Source organism: Hippopotamus amphibius, chromosome 1 (genome assembly GCF_030028045.1).
Source record: "Hippopotamus amphibius kiboko isolate mHipAmp2 chromosome 1, mHipAmp2.hap2, whole genome shotgun sequence".
In the NCBI taxonomy this organism is placed as follows: domain Eukaryota; kingdom Metazoa; phylum Chordata; class Mammalia; order Artiodactyla; family Hippopotamidae; genus Hippopotamus; species Hippopotamus amphibius.
The window spans coordinates 231,762,220-231,783,502 of NC_080186.1; the positions used below are offsets into that span (position 1 = coordinate 231,762,220).

General features: G+C 40.4%; 1 protein-coding gene across 9 annotated transcripts in view; it reads right to left on the reverse strand.

Annotated features, from left to right (window-relative positions):
* Positions 1-14,610, reverse strand: part of GPBP1 (GC-rich promoter binding protein 1) — a 76,719-nt gene extending 62,109 nt beyond the window's left edge. For 7 of the 9 annotated variants that reach the window (XM_057743230.1, XM_057743265.1, XM_057743239.1 and 4 more), the window contains exons 1-2: positions 14,437-14,608; positions 12,242-13,203 (exon numbers count right to left, since the gene is read on the reverse strand). The gene's annotated coding sequence lies outside the window, so the exon portion shown is untranslated. Of the gene's footprint in view, positions 1-12,227; positions 13,204-14,436 lie in introns of all 9 variants that reach the window. The other 2 variants (XM_057743225.1, XM_057743218.1) reach the window with 2 other exon arrangements.
* Between the last annotated feature and the right edge of the window lie 6,673 nt (positions 14,611-21,283).

Genomic DNA, 21,283 nt, shown 5'->3' on the forward strand with positions numbered 1-21,283 from the left:
CAACAAATCCAAAGCCAGCATTGAATCTAGCAAACAGACTAGAAGCTCACTTAATTTAAGTTTAGGCAGATAAAACCGCTTCTAAATGATCAAAGAAACTCAGCGGTAAATCCCCTAACAGTTTTACCTAGCTCCCAAGCAGTTAAATAGCAGTTCTATAATAAAAATACCAACCACATATACTCAATTTGGGGGGTAATAAGGTTAAGTTACATTATCTAAGATGTTAACAATTCTTCTGCTCTGCAAGTAATTTCACCCAGCACATAACAATGAACAAATGAGACAAGGTACCTGCCCTCAGAAATCTATCCAATAAAGATGGGTGAGAGTAAATAAGATAATTAAGAGACTGATCTGAATGAAATAAATAGGATAAAACAGTGTAACAAGAGAAATCAAAGGATACAGGAAGCGGGCTGACCACTTTACATAGACTGGTTAGAAAAAGTCACTCAGAATGTAACATACAAGCCAAAACTGAGCTAATGAGGAAAAAAAGAGGTAGAACATAAAGGCCCAAAGACAGGAAGGAAAATGCCTGTGTATTCAAGGAAGAGACAGAAGGCCAAAGGTCAATGGTCTAGGAATACAGTAAACAAGGTTGCAGAGAAAGGGAGGGGACAAACAATAAAGATGCTTGTAGGCTATAGAGTCTGGATGTTATTCTTAGGGTCCAATGGAAAGACATTCTTCTCTGCGAATAATGAGCAACAGGGGTGTAGGAATGGCACAATAACAAAGTTACAAGGCTACAGCCAGCAGTTCAAGTAAGAGAAGGTGGCAGCTTGCATAAGCCCAGTGACAGTGGAACAGAAATGGACATATTTGGGAGAGCAAATAGATTTGCTAATTGATTAGATGGGAGGAAAAGAAGGCATCAAAGGTGAGCGCTGGTTATTTAGCTTGAACAGATGTGAATACTGTATCCATTTATTGAGCTAGGGAAGAATGGAGAAACTATGTGGCTGGGAAAGACTCAAAAAAGTTCAGTTTGGGATATGTTAACCTTGTAAACTAAATGGAGAAGTCAAGGTTAGTTAAATTACAAGAGTAGAATATGGGGAAAAGGTTTGAATTGGAGATTTAAATGTGAGATCTTTTACATAAAGATGCCATTTAAAACTAGGGTACCTGGGACTTCCTAGGTGGTGCAGTGGTTAAGAATCCGCCTGCCAATGCAGAGGACTCGGGTTTGATCCCTGCTCCAGGAAGACCCTACATGCCTCGGAGCAACTAAGCCTGTGCACCACAACATTGAGCCCACACGCCTAGAGCCTGTGCTCCACAAGAGAAGCCACCGCAATGAGGACCCTACGCACCACAATGAAGAAAAGTCCCGGCCTGCCACAACTAGAGAAAGCCCGTGTGCAACAACAAAGACCCAATGCAGCCAATCAATCAATTTAAAAAAATAAATAAATAAAACTATGGTACCATATCACAGGTTAAACAATTACCTCAGAAGAGTATAATGCATTATGGTCCAACAATTTTAAACAGATCATAAATGCAACCTAAACATACCTGTTTTCTGTTCACTTCTGTCCCTTTAACTTACATTTACCTATATTCTCTTATCCACAATCTCCCCCCTGGTTGATCATGTGATCCTCAAACACCACTATCTATCTGACCCAACCATAAGTATACTACCACTACTGTTTATATCATTTTACAATTTCAAAGCATTTAGCATTCCTTATTTCACTTGATTCTAATTGTAACTTTGTGAGGCAGGAAAAGAACCAGTTTTACTAGAGCAGGAAGTAAGTCTTTTAAAGTCTGGCCCGGCCAACATCAAATTGCCATTATTTACTAGATGGGATGAAATCAGGACTCAAATTTAAGGACTCTGCTTACTCTGTATCCACAGACCTTCAGAGCAGACAAACTACGTGAGTTCAGGAACCTTACATTTTTGCCTTGTTACTAAATGCCCAGCACCAATGAAAGTACAGGCAGATAGTAGACATAAACATCTACTAGGCAATGAACATCCCTAGCACAGACTAGTACTCAAGAAATAAAAACCCCAGAACCACTGTTGAGTCAATGTTTTACAGTTTCAACATAGAAATGTTGTCATTTGTTTTCCAAGTATGCTCAAGTATAAATTAGATAAAATCTAACATTTCAAGTCACTCAAAAGAAGACTGCACTGGGACTTCCCTGGTGGTGCAGTGGCTAACAATCTGCCTGCCAATGCAGGGGACACAGGTTAGATCCCTGCCCCAGGAAGATCCCACATGCTGTGAAGCCACTAAGCCCATGCACCACAACTACTGAGCCTGTGCTCTAGAGCCCACAAGCCACAACTACTGAGCCCATGTGCCACAATGACTGAAGTCCACACACCTTGAGCCATGCACCGCAACAAGAGAAGCCACCACACTGAGAAGCCCACACACCACAACAAAGAGTAGCCCGTGCTCGCCACAACTAGAGAAAGCCCACAAACAGCAACAAAGACCCAATGCAGCCAGTAAATAAATTTATTTTAAAAAAAGAAAAAAAAACAAAATAAGATTGCACTATGAATTCAAGATGGCATTATTTTGTAACAGGTCTTATTTCACATACTCATAAAAACAATTTTTTTAATCCAAATTTCCTATAAAAGATTTTAAGGAAGAAAAGATGTCAATCAGGTTTTACAATGAAGCAGCAAGAAAAAGTCAAAAGGTACCATTTGTATGTATCAATTACTGTTCCATGGAACTGACATCATACATACATATCAAGGAAGAGGCCACAAATAGTTCCACATGTATAAGACCAACTGATATTCAAAAGAGGTATTGCGACATGATTAAATGGGAAACAAAGTCTTTTCAACAAACTGAATTGGGGGGGGGTAGATCATCTACATTAAAAACAAAACAAAACAAAAACCACTTCCCTGGTGGCCCAGTGGTTAAGAATCTGCCTGCCAATGCAGGGGACATGGGTTTGAGCACTGGTCGAGGAAGATCCCCCATGCCGTGGAACAACTAAGCCCAAGCACCACAACTACTGAGTCTGCACTCTAGAGCCCATGAGCCACAACTACTGAAGCTTGCGCTCCTAGAGCCCATGCGCTATAAAGAGAAGCCACCACAATGAGAAGCCCAAGCACCTCAACAGAAGAGTAATCCCCCGCTCACCATAGCTAGAGAAAGCCCGCACACAGCAACAAAGACACAATGTAGCCAATAAACAAAATAAATTAATTTTTTTAAAAAAGCTAATGTTTTTCAATGGACCAAACACTTCACCAAAGCACATAAAAAGATGCTCCTCATGTCACTATACCATATGATAGCTTTAATGTTGGCTAACTGCCTACTCAACTACCCTGGCAGTAAATACAATAAAAATAAAGGAAATGTACTCCAACTAATCATTGCATTTATTAACCAACTTGAGGTACTTTTCTTCCTTAAAGGACAAGAGTACTTAAGAATACTAGACCACCTGCTTCTTTTAAGAAAGGCAAATAACCTGTACAGGGTGTTTTGGAAATTGGGGAGCAGGAAGGCAGGTGTCTGATCAGACTTGTGCTATTACATACTGAAATATATTACTATAACTGTCTTCATTTTTTATTATAGCTGTATATCATTGTGATCTTATTATATGTATAGGATATTTTACTTCAAGATAGTATAGGGCACTTTAAAAAATATTTGTTAAAAAGGTCAGGGATCAGACTTCCTAAGTGGCGCAGTGGTTAAGAATCTGCCTGCCAATGCAGGAGACACAGGTTCGGTCCCTGGCCCAGGAAGATACCACATGCCGCAGAGCAACTAAGCCCGTGCACCACAACTATTGAGCCTGCACTCTAGAGCCCATGAGCCACAACTACTGAGCTCACAAGCCACAACTACTGAAAGCCCACGTGCCTAGAGCCTGTGCTCCGCAACAAGAGAAGCCACCACAATGAGAAGCCTGAGCACTGCAATGAAGAGTAGCCCCGGCGCTTCCTAGGTGGCGCAGTGGTTGAGAATCTGCCTGCCAATGCAGGGGACACGGGTTCGAGCCCTGCTCCAGGAAGATCCCACATGCCGTGGAGCAACTAAGCCCGTGAGCCACAACTATTGAGCCTGCGCTTTAGAGCCCTTGAGCCACAACTATTGAGCCTGCGCTTTAGAGCCCTTGAGCCACAACTATTGAGCCCACGTGCTGCAACTACTGAAGCCCACGCGCCTAGAGCCCAAGCTCCGCAACAAGAGAAGCCACAGCAACAAGGAGCCCGCGCACTGCAACAAGAGTAGCCCCCACTCACCACAACTAAAAAAAGAAAGGCCACACACAGCAAAAAAGACCCAACACAAGACAATAAAATAAATTTATTAAAAAAAAAGAGTAGCCCCTACTCGCTGCAACTAGAGAAAGCCCGTGTGTAGCAATGAAGACCCAACACAGCCAATAAAAAAAATAAAATAATTAATTAATTTAAAATAATTTAAAAAAAGGTTAGGTAGGGATCTGACTGGATTCTGTACCACTGCTCTAGGGCTATGCTTTCCAATAAAGCATCTAGTAGCCATATGCTATAATTTAAATTTAAAATTAAATAAATCTCAAGATTCAGATCCACAGACTTCGCTGGTGGAACAGTGGTTAAGAATCCGCCTGCGAATGCAGGAGACACAGGTTCGAATCCTGGTCTGGGAAGATCCCACATGCTGCAGAGCAACTAAGCCCATGTGCCACAACTACTAAGCCTGCACTCTAGAGCCCGTGAGCCACAACTACTGAGACTGTGCGCCTACAGCCTGTGCTCAGCAACAAGAAAAGCCACCGCAATGAGAAGCCCATGCACCACAACGGAAGAGTAGCCCCTGCTCACCGCAACTAGAGAAAGCCCTTGCGCAACAACAAAGACCCAACGCAGCCAATAAATAAATTAAATTTAAAAAGTAAAAATTTTTTAAAATTCAGATCCACATCTACACTAGACGCATTTCAAATCTCCATAATGAAATACAACTAGACGGACTTCCCTGGTGGCGCAGTGGTTAAGAATCAACTAGAGAAAGCCTGTGCACAACGAGGACCCAACGTAGCAAAAAAAAAAAAAAAAAATACAAAATTCTGTTGGACAGCACTGCTCTTAGAATATGACCTACTACTAAGAACACTAAGGAAGTTAACTGTAACAGAAGAATGTAGGTAAACAATTCAAATTATGCTTCCATCACTTACTGAGAAGCTTGGGTAAATTGAGTTCCTTAAACCACTGAATGGAAATAGCATTTATTCTACATGATAATTGGGAAAAGCATTTTCTAAATTAAAATGCTATATAAACATTAGTTATGCAGTGATCCTAAAGGAAAATATTCCTGAAAAAGAACTCATGTGAACATTTTCTTATACACAAGTCACAACTATATCACATTAAGGAAAACAAAATTTAGTTGCTGGCTAAGAATAAAATAAATATCTTCTAAGTTACTGAAACGTGAAACAGAATAGTATTTGACTTTCTTCATACTGTCACCCTAAAAGTCTATGAGCCATAATGGTTGGGAGTCTAGGTTCTAGATACAGAATGTACGAATTCAGAAATACCATTTACTGGCTGCGTAACCTCAGCAAGCAATTTAAAACCTCTGTGACTTCATTTTCTCACCTATAAAATGAGGACAATAGAACCTTCCCACACACTGTATCTATGAGGATTAAATTAGTTAATACAGTTAAAAACCTTAGAACACTGCCCAGAACGTGGTAAGCATTAATACATTATTAGTTATTAAAATCCACTCATTATGGTAAATGTTGATATCAAGAATAAAGAACTATAACTCAACAACAAAAACAATCTGGCTTAAAAATGGGCAAGACTTGAATACGTATTTCTCCAAAGACACACAAATGGCCAGTAAGCACATCAGACATTACTAATCACTAATCATTAGGGAAATTCAAATCAAAAGCATAATGATACCACTTTATGCCCATCAGAACACAAAACACAGAAAACAACAAATGCTGGGAAAAAATATGGAGAAACTGGGACCCCTGTGCACTGCTGGCAGGAATAAGAAATGGTATAGCTACTATGGAAAACAATGTGGTGTTTTCCATAGAAGCTACATCACTCAAACAATTAAAAATAGAATTACCATATGATCCAGCAATTCCATTTCTAGGTATCTATCCAAAACAATTAAAAGCAAAGATTCAAACAGAGATCTGTACACCGACGTTCACAGCAGCATTATTTACAATAGCCAAAAGGTGGAAGCCACCCAAGTGTCCATCAATGGTTGAGTGGATAAACAAAATGTGATACACACACATATAATGGATTATTGTGTCTTAAAAAAAAAGATTGATTGACCCATGGCTACGACATGGATGAACCTCGAAGACGTTCTGCTAAGTGAAATAAGCGCCAGTCACAAAAGGACAAATACTGCATGATCCCACTTATACGAGGCACCTAAAGTAGTCAAATTCATAGAGACAAACTAGTGGTTTCCAAGGGTTGAGAGGAGCAAGGATTAAAGAGTTATGGTTTAATGGGTACAGAGTTTCACCTTTACAAAATGAAAAGAGCTCCGGAGATGGGAGGCTGTAATGGCTGCATAACAATGTGAATGTACCTAACGCCACAAAACTGTAAACTTAAAAACGGTTGAAATAATAAATGCTATTGTTATATTTATGCATAATATGTTATGCGTATTTTTGCCACAAATTTTTAATTACGACAATGAAGTCTTTTATTATGAAGTTAACATAACTAATTTCCTCAAAGAAATGTTCTGAAGAGAACAATATCAATAGGTATGAGGCACCTAGAATAGTCAAACTCATACAAAGCCAAATGGTGATTGCCAGGGGCTGGGGAGAAGGGGAAATGGGGAGTTAATGTTTAACAGGTACACAGAGTTTCAATTTGAGAAGATAAAAAAGGTTCTGGAGATGGGTGGTGGTGATAATTGCACAATGTGAATATACTCAAGGTCACTAAACTGTACACTCAAAATGGCTAAAATGATAAATTTTATGCTTATTTTACCATAATAAAAAAGTTCCCTCATTACAAAGATTGGGGAGATTGGTGCAAAGGGGTGGAAAACCTTACTTCCACATCTCATACAGTAGCTCAAAATGTAGAAAGACTTAAATCTTCTAAGTTGACACAAATTTAAAATATACTTTCTTCTTAAAACAATTCAATCTCCTATTTGGGGTGAAGATTTTAGCTAATTATACTGACGGCTACTGGTTGTAAAGAATTACCCTTATTATAGCTTTTAACTATGCCCACAAATTCTTTTGACAAAAGGTGGAGCCTAACTCCTCACTCCTTGATTGTGGGCTAGCCTTAATGATTTGCTTCTTAATGAAAAGAACGTGGCAGAAATGACTTCTGAGAATAGGTCATAAAAGGTACTATGCTTCTACCTACCTCTCTTCTCAGATCTCTTGCTCTGGGAGATGCAGCTACCATATAAAGAAGCTCAAACACCTAGAGGTCGTCATATGGTAAGGAAATTGAGTCCTCCAGACAACAGCCAGCAGCATCAACTTGCCAGCGCAAGGAGTACACCTTCCTGGAAGGAGATCCTCCAGCCCCAGTCAAGCCTTGAGATTTTTATGAAAGGCATGGAGGGCCCAGAACCACTCACCTAAACTGCTACCAAATTTCTGACCCACAGAAAATCCACGTGCAATACTATATTTTTAAAACTCACTTGTTAAAAGAATATACAGTTGACCCTTAAACAACACAGGTTAGAACTGTGCAGGCCGACTTACATGTGGATTTTTATCAATAGTAAATACTACACTACCACACTATTCCACAACTGGTTGAATTCGTGGATACAGAACTGCAGATATCGAGAAATCTCAGATATGGAGGGTCGACCATAAGTTATGTGCGAAATTTTCCACTTCAAGGGTAGCTGTCCATAACCCCCATGTCGTTTGAGAGTCAACTATGTATTTACGTTCACTGAAAAGCTAACTTGTTTTTACTAGTATACATACGTAAAGACAAAAAAGACAATTTTTCAGCTGAAGAATTCTTTTAACGTATCTGCAAAGTGAGTTTCAACGGAAACAATCTAACTAGGATTTTTTAAGCTCTTACTCTTGCTAAAAAAAATAATTGTTTTTAAGTATGGAAAAAACTTTTAAATACGGTTTTTAAAATATACAACCTGAAAACTGGATTAAAGGGTAGAAAATGAAGACCAAAAACATTGTACTCTCCAAGCTGTGAACAGAAAGATGACTAAAGAACAAGAAACTGAATAGGATAAAAAGATGCAGAAACCAGGAATTACTTGAAGAGACACAGAGCAAAGCCTGTAACTATTCTGCTAGGTGGGGCAGCTAACAAAAAGGGAAAAAGCAAGCAGGTAAAACTGAAAAAGAGAGACCCAACTACAAAGGGTCCATGAATAATTGTAACATTTTGTTTCTCACGATGCTGCTGTTGCAGTGATGAAACTGCTCTTCAAAAAAATACATGGAAGCACACCCAAAATTATCCATTCCAGAGACTTCTCAAACCAGTATCCCACCCACAGAGCCAAAAAGTATTAGGAGCCCCTCACATGTTAAAAGGGGGGAGGGCTGGGAATACATCTCTTTCCAACCTGCTCTTCCCCAAAATATTCCAAATACATGACCCTAAAGTCGGCTAAAGTAACAAAACCAAGAACTACAATTTAGGTGATTTCTCTGGCCACAGGAGAGACTTTGTGGAGAAGTGAATGTAATAAAGGCAAACATATGAGTCAGGAGGTTATTTCCTTTGTCAAGGACCAAGACAGGACAATAAATGAAACTGGAAATGAGTAGGTGGGGCATAACTGGGATGCAAGTAATGCCATTAACAGAAATAAGAAATAGAAGAAATAATTTCAGAGACTATGATAAATACTGGTCTGATGTGTAACATATATTAAGCAGAATTTTAAAATGCTACAATTACAATAAAACTTTACCTCTAGGGCTTCCTAGGTGGCGCAGTGGTTGAGAATCCGCCTGCCAATGCAGGGGACACGGGTTCGAGCCCTGCTCCAGGAAGATCCCACATGCCGTGGAGCAACTAAGCCCATGCGCCACAACTATTGAGCCTGAGCTTTAGAGCCCGTGAGCCACAATTACTGAGCCCATGTGCTGCAACTACTGAAGTCCATGCACCTAGAGCCCGTGCTCCACAATAAGAGAAGCCACGGCAATGAGCCCGCGAACCACAACAAAGAGTAGCCCCCACTCACCGCAACTAAAAAGAAAACCCGTGCACAGCAAAAAAAGACCCAACACAGCCAATGAAATAAATTAACAAAAAAAAACTTTACCTCTAAATTACAACTCACAATTAACAAAAAAGCTTTCATATACATTATTTCCATCAGTTTTATAAAGAAACTAAAGCCAAAAGAGGTTAAGTAAACATACACAGTCCCTTTTCTAGATATTCCAAATCTAGACCAAAAATCTCCTAATTCCCAGAAATTACCCTTTTCTACATCACCACCCTTACCTGGATCTAGATTGTTATGTACACATTTTTATCAAAAATTAAACAAAAAAACTGGTTGACTCAAAGACAATTAGACAATCTGGCCTGGGTTTAGGTTCTACCCTCACTTGTAATTTTACTTTCAGATTAGAGGTTCCCATCCTTATTTCCTTCTCTTGTTAACTCTAAATTTTATTTTCTTCTTTCTTCTGTTCACTCCATAACCTGACACATTTTAATTTTTAGCTATCTGAAGTTATCACTCTAATAGCTACTAACAAATAGCAAAACTAACAGTAGTTTATCTTCCTTCAGCTGGTCTCCAAGCTCCACTAGCAATTAGTATTAACCAAAGAGAAGCAGTAAATGAAAAGAAAAACAAAAACATCAGTGATAATGCTCAAACAGAATAAGTTAACAAAGTAAAATCCACATGAAGGCAGTATTAAATATGGTTAGTGATTAAGAGTTTGGGGCTCTCAAGTCAGACCTGGACATCTGGTCAAAACTCCAACCTAACCTTGGTCATAACAAAGTAACTCTCTCCCAGTCTCAGTATCACTAAAATCTTAAATTTCTCACCTATACCCATTATAACAATAGTACTTTCCTTTAAGATATATTGTGTGCACCGCAAAATACATGACACAATCAATCTATAAATGTTAGTCATTATAATTGTTATTTTAGATCTATATATTGTTCAGACACAAGACGGGGAAAAAAAGAAGAAAACAAAATGGGAGTAGGAGAGAGAGAGGTACTCATGGGGGGAAAAAGAAGCAACCCAGTATTGTTCCAATTACTACTGGAACTGCATATTTCAATGCAAAGAAAATAATGAAATATTTATCAAAACACTCAAGTTGAGGAAATCTGTCCTTGAACAAATGCTGTAAGCAAAGTTCACAAATGTTAGGCTATTCAAGGATTAAAGTTAATTGCTAAAAACCCTGGTCAGGGACTTCCCTGGTGGCACAGTGGTTAAGAATCCACCTGCCAACGCAGGGGACACAGGTTCGATCCCTGGTCTGGGAAGATCCCATATGCCACGGAGCAACTAAGCCTGCATGCCACAAGTACAGAAGCCTGAGCGACGCAACAAGAGAAGCCACCGCACTGAGAAACCCTTGCACTGCCAACAAAGAGTAACCCCAGCTCACCATAACTAGCGAAAGCCCACACCAGCAACAAAGGCCCAACGCAGCCAAAACAAACAAACAAATATACATACAAAAAATACAACCCTGGTTACTGGAATAATCTTTATCCTGATACAACTGCCTGAAGTAACACCAATAAAAGAAATTTAAAGAAAAATAATCACAAACAGTAAATGTTATGTGGTTCTTTTCTATGAATAAAGACCATTCACTTCCAGTTCAACTTCTTAATCACATTTAAAATGCATGTTTAGACAAGTAACTTGAAAATCCACTAAGTTGAGGAATATGTAAAATACAGACGCTAAGAAGCAAAAAAAAAGGAAGCAGGATTATCCTCATCACAATTTTATATATATCAAGGTGGAAACAATTAGAAGTACTACACACAGCGCTGACAGAGAAAACACAAATATCCTATTCTATTCTAAGAGAGAGTCACTGAACTCTAATCTCAATTTTACATCACAAAATAAAATACTATACATGTGTATCTAAATACCTACAACCTTTTGGCGTCTCCTACCTCTTCTGCCCTACGTGAGCTAACAGGATACAGCAGTATATCAAAGAAAAAAAAAATCTGGGTTCAAAACAAGTGAGCAACTTATCAGTTATTAGGCCACCTTGGCGCAGTGTTAAAAAATTACGATTTTTTAATCTCAAAGATAATTAAATGAAATAAACTCTAATTTTAGCTACATTGATCTGTTAATATAAATTGCTTTAAAAATAAGTTCTAGTTAATTTCTTAAACATTTTTACTGAACGCCTGTAATTCAATGAAAAACTAAAAGCAGTAACAAATCAAAATACCATTCACTCCTCAAATATAAACATTACTAAAAGATGATACTCTTATTTGTCAAAAGATTTCTATTACAGCAATTAATATTCACAAGTTTTTTAACAAGCTTTGTTTATAAACTTAAGGCAGCATAACCCTCCGAAGGGAGAAAACCTATACGCATTTTTTAACTTATTTTAAAGGTTCTTCGTACACCTTGCTCAGTTCCTCTCAGTTTCTGTTCCTAGTAATGACTTGACTTTTGGAACTCGGATTTTAAGGAATAATTTGAAATACAAAACCACTACAAAAATTGTTTCAAAAAATTTCTATAACGGATTAAAAACTTAGGAACTGTTATCCCTTAAAACAATTTACTTCATGAAATACCAGATTAAAAGTCAAGCCCTATAATTTAACTTAAACAACTACCTAACTCTAAACTGCAACACTAAACTGCATTTAGAACACAAGCTAAACTCATATTTAGAAAGTAAACTGGCTATGTGTTGACTTTTTTCCTACCTTTCTACCAATCCATAAAGCCATATTGACCATGTGGATTTTGTGTTTCACTTTGGAAGCACAAAAACTTCAAATTTGGACTGTTTCAATCTGAAATATTCTTAACTTTTAATTCTTCCTGCATTTCTATTTACTTAATAGTTGTTTTCAGACTGCCCGGGAAACTGAAGCCAAGCAATCTTACTGCAAGAAAACTGAAAGGCTTCCAAGAATAACACAGGATAACGTTGACTCTCATTACAGTTTACAAATGGACATTTTATTTGCTCACCATATAGTACTTACAAATTCCAACAGAACTGCACAGGAAGGTGTTGGGTTTTTCTCTGCAATCTTTATGTTTTCCAGTTTGTTTTTTTATTTTGTATCCTCTGAAATAATATCCAAGTTCTTTGAAGATACTTAACCTATGGCTATTTGACATAGAGTTAGTTCAGTCAGCTACCCATACTTCTGTTTTAAAGTTTTCATATGGCTATCTCCAGAATTAGCCAAGTTCCTTGGACTTAAGATTTTAAAGTCTTCTTTATTATTCCATGTACTTGTCACTGTTGTACTTATCCACTCCAGATGAAATATCCAATTTATGAGCCAAAAAGCAAAAACAAAAAGAAAATTTCACATCTGAAGAGCATTCCTAAACATCAGCATAAACAGAGACACAGCTATCTCAATACTACCATGCTGCTGGGAAGCTGCAACATCTTAAATTTCCACGTAAATGAAAGATAAAAGCAAAAAAACTCTGTATTCGTTCAATGTCTTCATTTAGAAAAGCTGTCCCATTGTGACACGAAAAGAGGTGAGGTCAAAAATTCCTAAAACTTTAAATAAAGGTCAAAATAAACTGCCATGAAACTTCAGCAATATTTAAACAGTAATTTGAAACTGCCGAGAAACTACTCAGTACACAAATCAAACATATCTTACAGTTTTGGCTGAAGAACACCAACAACAGGGGAGGGGTTGGGGAGAGAGGCAAAAATACCACCAGCTGAAATACTTTAACCAGTTATATAATCCGTTTGAACCAAAATACTGAAGAAATGCCTGGGTCTCTTTTTAAGTAGCTTGTAGAATTGTTCACTACTATCAATTCACTTCAGAGATGATTCTTGTCATTTTTAATAAACTTCTGGGGCAAAATCATCCAAAAACATTGTAATTCCAAAATGGCCACTTGAAATATCCGGGGCCTTTTGCACAAAACCTAGAAGATGATCTTCATATCTGAGTAATTCGATCACCTGTAAAAGTTACAAAAAACAATTTAAATTACACAGTGAGTTTTAATTTTGAGCTAAAAATTAATCCCCATCCTAAACAGTCAACCTCTGGAGAGAAATGCACTTCTATACCAAGCAAGCACCCAAAAAAAGGTCTACTGTATGAAAAGGACTTCAGGATATGTAGAGGGGGGGAAAACGGTGGGAGATGGTATTACGGAAGGCAAGTGATGACTTCAACTGGGAAGGGCGTGCGGATATAAGATAGGAGGATTATATATGCAAACCTTCTTATACTTTGAGTAAATATTACAAACTATGAAACCAGCAGACAATCTTATAAAACACCTTCTGTATTTTCTATTCACTCTATCAAGGGAAAACGAATAGACAGGTGTGCTGCCACCGAACATTACTACATGCAACTTAAGAGAATGAGGGATACGAAGAGAAAGACGCTCTCTCCGAATCAGAATGTCCAAAGGAAGAGGCACGTTTTCCCCACTCAGAGTAGGAAGGTTAATGGCTGAGAAGTGGGGCAAGAACATTGCTTAAATCCGCCCGAGGATGAGACTTACCCGGCTTCTAGGCGCAGCAATGAGATGTCAGGGTTCCCATTTCCTTGAATTAAGAAAACAGGTTTCTCCCAACACGGAGGGGGTGGAAGGTACCGGGCCCTTCCCGTAAACCACGTTAAAAGTGGTCCTCTCCCCTAACAGACCCGATCCCCTTAGACCCCACGGGACTCGGGAGGCAAGGCAGCGCTCGCCTCCGTCCACAGCTAGCGCCACGGACCTGGAGAGGCGGGCAGATCGGGCGCGCCGAGAAACCACCGAAGGCCACAACTCGGCCTCGACTCCCTCAGTCCTCCGAGCGCGGCAGCGGTGCAAAAGGAGGCGGGCGCGTGCCACAGGCCCGAGGGAGGAAGACCGCGTACGGACGGCGTCGGACCCGTCCCCAGCCTCCGCCGAGCACCCCTCCTCCACCAGCCACCCAGGCTCAGCCACCCACCCCCTCCCCACAACCGCCACCCCCGCTCCACCCCGGCCGAGCCAGTACCTAGAGGGGCCTCCTCGCGCCGTCCTCCCCTCTCCCTCTCCCCTTGCTCTCCCGCCACCTCCCCCCCAACGTCCGCGGGCAGCCTCACACCTCGCGCCGCCAACGCCGCTCCCGACCCCTCAGACCTCAACGCCGACACGGGCACCCCCCCTCCCCTCCCCAGACCCCGGCGCCGAGCGCAGAGGACACTGTTACCTTCTGCCACACCAGAGGTGCCCCTGGCCTGGGGGTGCCGCTGTGCTCGATCCCGGGAGGAGGTTTTCGGTACTTTGAATAATCCCCTTTTGCCGCTTTTCCCTCCCCCACAACCAGTCTCCGTCCCAAAATGGCGCCGACCCGATCCGCAATCTTCTGCGCCAAGTCTCGCGAGATCGTGGAAGGTGGCGAGGCGGGGAAGAAACTCGAGGAGCTGAGGAGAAGCGAGGGGAAAGGCGGGGCGAGGAGACGGAGGAGGGGGATAGGGTGTGGAACAAGCGGAGCGAACGAGCCTACTGGGCGGGGCAGCAGGAGGAGCTCCTCCACCAGAGAACCTTCTGGCCCAAGCAACCGCTCACGCCCCGGCCAAAGAAGCTCCGCCCCCTACGTCGGCGGCTGGGGGAGGGGAAGTGGGCGGGGTTACGTGGGGACGGGGTTTCGAGGAGGTCCCGGAGGCAGGGGCGCTCGGCGGAGGGGGGTGGGGTGGCTCCGCGCGGTGACGTCAGGAGCAGCTGGAGTCGGGGATTACCCCCTGCTGCTGACGTGAGGATGGCGAACAATCGGGAACGTTCGGTGGAAGGGGGAATTCCCGGCTGCTCCCTGAGGAGCCCCCTCCTCCCGCCCTTCCCCCCGTCGGGGGCCGCAGCGCAGCCTGGGATCGTGGGGCTGCCGGGCGGGCCGGAGGGGAACGCGGCTTCGTTAGGCGGCCGCGCGGGCTCGGGTGGCGCGCGCCGCGGCGTCTTCCCCGGCTCGCTGTTCCGAGGAGGCGCGGCGCGCGCGATGCGCCGAACGCCGCGCTGGGGCCCGGGCGGCTGGGCGATCCCATGCTCGCCTGTAGGCCGCCCTCGGCGGGCGGAGCGCCGCCGGCTTCGGCGCGGGACTGCTGGGCGCCCCGGAGCGGTGGGTCCACCCTCGTGTGCGAACGCGAGAGGCCGGGGGACGTAAATAATGCCTGAACGCGTGGCCGCCGACTGAGGCGGCGAGCCCAGCTCGGAAACGAAGCCCAGGTTCTCAGGGGGTAAACATGGCTGCTGGACATCAGCGTGCGGGTTATCGTTTTTCCCTTTATTAAATCTGCAGCCGGGGAGAATTAGCTCAAGAGTGTCTCGGTCCCACACAGCCCATATACGATTTCGTGGGATGAATTCTGTGGGCGTCACCGTGTTCTCATGGCGATGCCTCTTCGCCTTGTCACTGAAGGCTCCCTTTGAAACCTGTGAGGTTAGCCTTCCAAGAGGAGAAGTAGCGGTATTTGTTTACGGAGTATGTGGGGGGAGGATGTCTAAACGAGGGAAAACCCGGAGAATAAAAAGTACTTGGCTCGTCGCCCTCCTGCAAGCCGCAGAGACTTCATACATGGAAACTTTATGGTTCTTTTATATGCATTGTGGGGTTTGTAGTTTAATGGACTGGTCCTAAAAGCTCCCTGAAAGAATATTTGAATGTAAACTCACCAAAAATTATACTTCCCAATCTTTTATTAGTCTTCGTAGGGAACATGGACCCTTGGCAATCAATGCCTCGCCGAGAGCAAAGAATTGAGAATTAACACTTGCTGGATTCCTTGTCTGTGCCAAGCACTTAATTCTTATATCGGTCTCTGAAGTGGGTGTTATTTTCCTCATTTTGCAGATGAGGAAACTGGTTCAGGTTACACAACATGGAAGTTGGGTGCAACAACTTGCCTGTACCAGACTTTAACTCAAGCCTGTTTGGGTATTAATTCACATTCTTCCCACCACACCACATTGCTTCCGTAGAAATAACTTATGTATTGGGACAAGACCTGCTTCTGCTTTTGTTTCGATGCATGATGTCAATTCAGTAAACAAAGGAAAATGTTGATAATTTGAAAACACAAATTGTACCTTTCGTAGGGCAAAAGACATTATAAAGTTGAAAACCAAATAGTGAGATGGAGAAACAGTTGTAACATGGATGACAAAAAGGTTAATATTTAATTACGTACACTTGACTGGTATCCTTAATATCTGATGTTTAATTTATGTAATAAGTATATCAAGACCTCTTACAAATTAAGGAGCAGATAACTATACTGACTTTTAAAAGTCAAAGGACAGGAACAAGCTAATCATGTGTGTGCCAGTAATTATATGAAAAGATGTTCTACCTCACTAAAATCAGAAAAAATGAAACTAATAGTGACATACTACCTTTCACCTAGCATATTGGCAGATTTAAGAAGAATAAAACCTAGATGAAGGTATAAGGAATAGGCATTTTCATTAACCATATCAACTGCTATTCTACATCTTAGAATTTTTAATTAGTAAAGTAATAGGAAAGGTGTCCAACAATTTATAAAGATATCCATTGATAATTTGCTTATAATTACCAAAAAAATGGAAACAACCTAAATGCCTATACATACAGTGAGTAAATAATGGTACATCCATAGATGGAATATGAAGCCATTAAAAATCATGATATATGTCTTTGTAAAAAAAAAAAAAAAAAGTCACTTGAAAAGATGTTCATAGCATACCATTAAGAAAAATAAGTAGGTTACAGGACTGTCAATTTATTGTCATCAAAGGATAAAGTCTGACTGAATAGATACCAGAATGTTACCAATGATTATTACCAGGTCGCAGAATAATAGAGGATCTTTATTTTATTCTTTATACCTGTTAAGGGCCTGTGTTACTTTTCTAATCATTAAGAAAAAGCTAACTAAAAAATTAAATACAGGAACCTGTCTCCAGCCAGTATCATGTTTTCCATTATTTTATTCATTTAAGGAAATCTAAACAAAGGATTTATCACAAAATAGATTATTTTAATTTATTAATGAACATAGCATTATAGTAGTTTGAAAGAACACTTTTAAACCAAGCCCTATATAAGAAATATTGAATAAGTTTGATAATTCTTTCAATGATTTTATAAGTATGTCACAAAGAGATTAAGTAGCTTGCTCCAAAATAATGTTAACCCAACTATACATGATGTGTAAGTATTCATTTCCAACTTATTTGTAATTGTGAGAACCAGAGAACCTAAATGTCTGCCAACTGAGTACTGGTTGAAAAATTAAGGTGCACACATGCAGTGGAATACTATACAGCTGTTAAGAATAAGGTAGACCAATATATGCAAAGATGTTCACAATGTTAAGAGATAAAACTGTGTGGCAAAACAATATGTATACCATCAGAATCTATTATTTTTTTCAATGTATGTATATATAGAAATAACTAAAGAATAACTAAAGTATTCATCAAATCAGGACTTTTTGTTTTCTTCACTGCTGTACTATTTGAATTTACTATTTCATAATAATTTAATGTTTAAAAACTTAATAGTCCAAAAATCTGCAGCAGTTGGGGAGCAAAATAAAATATTTCTGTAGGAAACCTTGAATCTCTCCAAACTATGTCAAGTGTTCCTTTTCTGTGTTTCCGTTGTACAATCCTGTGATTACCGTTGTGATTATGTACCCATTTGTACCTCTACCTGATCCTTTAAAGTGTCCAGGAGCTTCCTTATCATCCCCCTACACTTATGAGACTAGAATATAGTTGCTGATTTTCTTACTTGTCTCTACCATGGAACTCAAAGATCCTTGAAAGCAACAATTATGTCTTCTTCATATTTATTCATAGCAACTAGTATAGTTTCAGCCACAGCATAAGCATTTGTCAAATGCATGCCTTCCCCACCTTTAGTCTTTGTTTTAGCCACATACTACTCGCAGTTCTCAGAACTTCCCTTGTTCTTGAACAGTCTATGCAGATATTATTCCCTTTTATTAGATTACATAGCTCCTCTCTGCCCTCTACTTTGCAAATTCTTTTTTTTTTCTACTTTGCGAATTCTTATTTATTATCCCTAGAGACCCTGTTCAGATGGCACTGAGGTAAATAACAATCAGATAAAGCTTGGAACATCCTTCTCTGGACTCCCACATGGATTTGCACTCACTTTTATCACTGTTTGCTCTCCTCTGTGTCCCCCTTTCTAGACAGTGAGACCATGGTCAGGGACACTGTTCTATTCATCCCCTGCCCCTAAATCAGTGCTCAGCCTGAGGAATGTCCTCAATGAATATGACTGGCTGGGTCGTTGAATGAAGGGTCCAGAACCCACTCAGCTCCTGTTCCTATGCACTAGCAGAGCCTAACCAGTCTCCAAGGTCACTGCCAAGGTGCAGAGATCCTCTCATATTCTCTGTTTACTGCCGATTGTGGTCCTACTATTGCACTCCTACGGTTCACAGACAGTTCAAGGTGAGGCTCAGATATCTCACTTGAAGAAAATCAGAGGCTCACACAAGCTTTCTCCTTGGTATAATCAAAAATATTTGCATGCTTCCCTCTTTTCTTGGCAAGTTTCACAACTTTGTGCTGATTCAATTAATGGGTCCCTCTCCTCAATGGGTTTCATAAGTGGAGAGCCCATCACCATTTTGTTCACTGCTGTGTGCCCAGCATCTGGCACAATGCTGGGCACAGAGGAGACACGCCATAAATATTTCCTGGATGAAAGGAGGATTGGTTAATGAAAATAACATTTTGAAGAGAAAATGTTTCAGGAGCAACCAACATTTTTTTTCAAGTTATGTAACAAATGAAAAAATGATAGCATATAATTTTAACTTTGAAAAGATCTGTGTTGTCCTTAATCTTGATGACTATAATGGTAAATTTGATTGATAACTTTGGGATTCATTAATAATTTTTTTTAAGTACAGAAGTTGTACATGTAGAAAGTTTGACAGACACAGAAGAGCATAAACAAGTGAAAAGTACCTATAATCCACCACCCAGAAATAATGGCTCTTAAATATTAATGTATCCCTTTTTTAGTATTTCTTCTTTATCTGTGTATCATAGTGTATATAAAGCTTTGTACCCATTTTTTATTCTATATGTTCAAAATTTCCCATATTTAAAAAATTCCTCCTTTTTTGTATGTCCCATTTGAAGGATTATCATAACATTTGATTTCTAAATTTAAAAATTTTATACTAGTCTTGAAGAAAATTTTTATTCTAGTGTTTATGATCTCTTTAACAGAATAAAAATGGTTACTATTTTTGAGCCACTTTTCTAACCTGCCTTCCCCTAGAAAAGGTTCCTGATCCTACTAAGTTCCACTCAATTTTTTTTATTAATTAATTAATTTTTTATTTATTTTATTTTTGGCTACATTGGGTATTTGTTGCTGTGCATGGGCTTCTCTAGTTGTGGTGAGCAGGGGCTACTCTGTCACGATGCGTGGGCTTCTCGTGGTGGCTTCTCTCGTGGTGGAGCATGGGCTCTAGGCATGTGGGCTTCAGTAGTTGTGGCATGTGGGCTCAGTAGTTGTGGCTCATGGGCTCTAGAGCACAGGCTCAGTAGTTGCGGCACACAGGCTTAGTGGCTCCGTGGCATGTGGGATCTTCCCAGACCAGTGCTCAAACCCGTGTCCCCTGCATCGGCAGACAGATTCTTAACCACTGTGCCACCAAGGAAGCCCAGTTTCACTCCATTTAATTCATGATTATACAGTTAAATTTACCAAGCATTTTCTCCCTTTGATGAGTTTTTCAATTGTACGTAGAACTAATTACTGGCGAACTGACCACTTACACCTTAATCAAAGCCAGTATGTGGGCTGACAAATATTCCTCCCAGCTCCAGTTATGGGTGGTCCAGTTTCCCTAATTGTCACTTGCACGTCTGTGCTCCTGCCTCTGTCCTAGGAGACACCTTTTCACCTTTTTCTTCCTTTTTAATTATGAAAATGATACAAGTTTATTATAAGATCAAACAATACAAAAGTATATAAATTAAACAATGAGGTCCTACTGTATAGCACAGGGAACTATATTCAATATCTTTTCTTTTTTAAATAAATGTATTTATTTATTTACTTATTGGCTGCGTGGGGTCTTTGTTGCTGTGTGCAGGCTTTCTCTAGTTGTAGCGAGCAGGGCTACTCTTCCTTGCGATGTACAGGCTTCTCATTGGGGTGGCTTCTCTTGTTAAGGAGCGCGGGCTCTAGGCGTGTGGGCTTCAGTAGTTGTGGTGCACAGGCTTAGTTGCTCCATGGCATGTGGGATCTTCCCAGACCAGGGCTCAAACCTGTGTCCCCTGCATTGGCAGGAAGATTCTTAACCACTGTGCCATCAGGGGAGTCCTGTCAATATCTTGTAATAAACTGTAATGGAAAAGAATCTGAAAAAAAATTATATATATATACACACACACACACAACTGAATCACTTTGTTGTACACCAGAAACTAACAACATAGTAACAACTAACAACATTGTAAATCAACTATACTTCAATAAAACATTTAAAAATTAAAAAAAAAACCTAATGGAGATGAATGACATTCATGGAGGACTTCCTAAGCATGAGTCCTCTGCATAGATGGCTCAATTTATTTTAGGTCAAGGATCATTGTGAGGATCTAATGATAATAATGTACATCATCCCCAGGGGAAAAAAAAAAAAGCACATTTCTACATACATACAAAATGCACATGCTCTGTCAGAGGGTGCATAGTCCCCTGTAGCCCATCTGACAATGCTCTAGGAGAGTCAGGGGTGTCTCTAAATTAAGAAACACTGTCCTACTCACTGACATAGAAAACAAACATGGTTACCAAAGGGGAAAGGAGGGGAGAGGGATAAATCAGGAGTTTGAAATTAGCATACACACACTACTATATATAAAATAGATAAGCAATAAGGACCTACTGTATGGCACAGAGAACTGTATTCAGTATCTTATAATAACCTATAATGGAGAAGAATCTAAAAAAGAACAGATATATAAATATGTATACCTGAATCACTTTGCTGTACACCTGAAACTAACACAACACTGGAAAT